We start from the raw sequence: 1,773 nt of genomic DNA on the forward strand, positions 1-1,773 counted from the left end.
GTCCTCCCTTTCCCTTTTTCATTTTTCTTTCCTCTCCCCCCCCCCCCCCCCCCCTTTTTTTTTTTTTTTAAAAAAAAAGTCCTAGAATAAAATGTATGAATGTTATGTAATGCAAATCCTAGAAACAAAAATAAAAACAAGAACCAAAGAACAATAGTCTCAAATGGTAGAGCAATAAAGCACAAGGACTATATTAAAAAGACTCAATTAGATTGAGCCTTTTGCATCCAAAACTTTTTAGATGCATCACGAGCATTGGAATTCTTATTCACATGGGAATGATTTCTAACTCCAGGATTAGAATAAAGGTTTAAAGCCTTTACTAATTCGCCAATGAGTATCATAGGATTTTGTGCTTGAGACACAGATACTTTTGGTTTGTTTGCTCTCTTAGCAGTTTACAGCTTGTAATAGTTTAAACGAATATGCCTAGACTTTCCACAAAAATGACAAGCCCAAGTAGGCTTACCATGCAACTTGTCCTTAAAAAGGGTAGACTCCTTAGGTTTAGACTTTTTCAGATCAACCTTAATTTTCCTAGGAGGTGTGACCTCTACAGGTTTAACAGTCTCACTCACAACCTCACTCACAAGGGGTTCAGAGGAAAAAGAAGGAACAAAGTTTGTGGAATGGGGTGCATACACTGAGATACTTTCAACAAAACCTACTCCAGATTTGTCAAAATGAGACTTTTGAACACTCAGCATATAATCAAGTTTAGAACTAGCAGATCTAGCAACAGATAAATCAAATTCTAAATTCTTAACTTTATCAAGTAAAAGCATATTCTCAGTTTTCACATTGTTCAAAAGTTCATTAGCATCAAACAATTTCACAAGCAAATTTTTTTCTTTAAGCCTAATTCAACTTTTATGGCATCTTTTACAGCAACTTTGCAAAGTTTATTGTAGGTTTCTTGAAAATCTGCATCCTCAAAGAGTTCCCCATCAGAAGGGTTCTATTCAACAGACACACTTTCAATATTGACAACAGCAGTAGTAGTAAAAGCAATGAAATTTCCATCCTTGTCACACCCAGACTCATCATCAAAAACTTTATTATCATTAAAGGTTACAGCCATAGCCTTACCCTTAGACCTCAAGTATGTAAGACATTTTAGATTTCATGTGACCATACTCTTGACATCCAAAACACTGGGGACCCATAGAATTATTAGAAGATTGACCAACTTTTTCTCTAGGTTTTTCATTGTTGTTAACCTTAGTGGGATCATTCTTCCTAAAGTTTCTAGATTCAGCAATGTTCGTACCTCTTGCCATTCTGTTACTATTCCTAAGAAAGTTTCTAAAATTCTTGGCAAGGTAAGCAATCTCTATAGCAGAGAGCTTATCATCAAATCCACCAACATCAATATCATTAACTGACTTAAGAGCCATTGATTTGGATTTGCTAGTTTTGGGTAGGTCTAACTCATTGGACTGAAGAGATCCTACAAGTTCATCAACAGGGATGGAGTCCACATCCTTGCTTTCAGTGATGGCAATCACTTTGATCTAAAATCTTCAGTTAAAGATCTAAGAATATTCCTAACAATTTTAGGTTGATCATAGATTTCACCCAAATTATATGCAAAATTAAAAATGTCATTAAGTTTAGCATATAATTCACCAAAAAATTCATCATTAGACATCCTAATGCTTTCAAATTTAGAAGTTAATTACTGCAACTTATTAATTTTAACTGCCTTTGTACCTTCATGCACAGTTTGGATGATATTCCAAATAGTGTGAATAACCTCAACATTAGAGATTC

The sequence above is a fragment of the Quercus suber genome, unplaced genomic scaffold, assembly GCF_002906115.3.
Source record: "Quercus suber isolate HL8 unplaced genomic scaffold, Cork oak 2.0 scaffold_430, whole genome shotgun sequence".
Taxonomy (NCBI): domain Eukaryota; kingdom Viridiplantae; phylum Streptophyta; class Magnoliopsida; order Fagales; family Fagaceae; genus Quercus; species Quercus suber.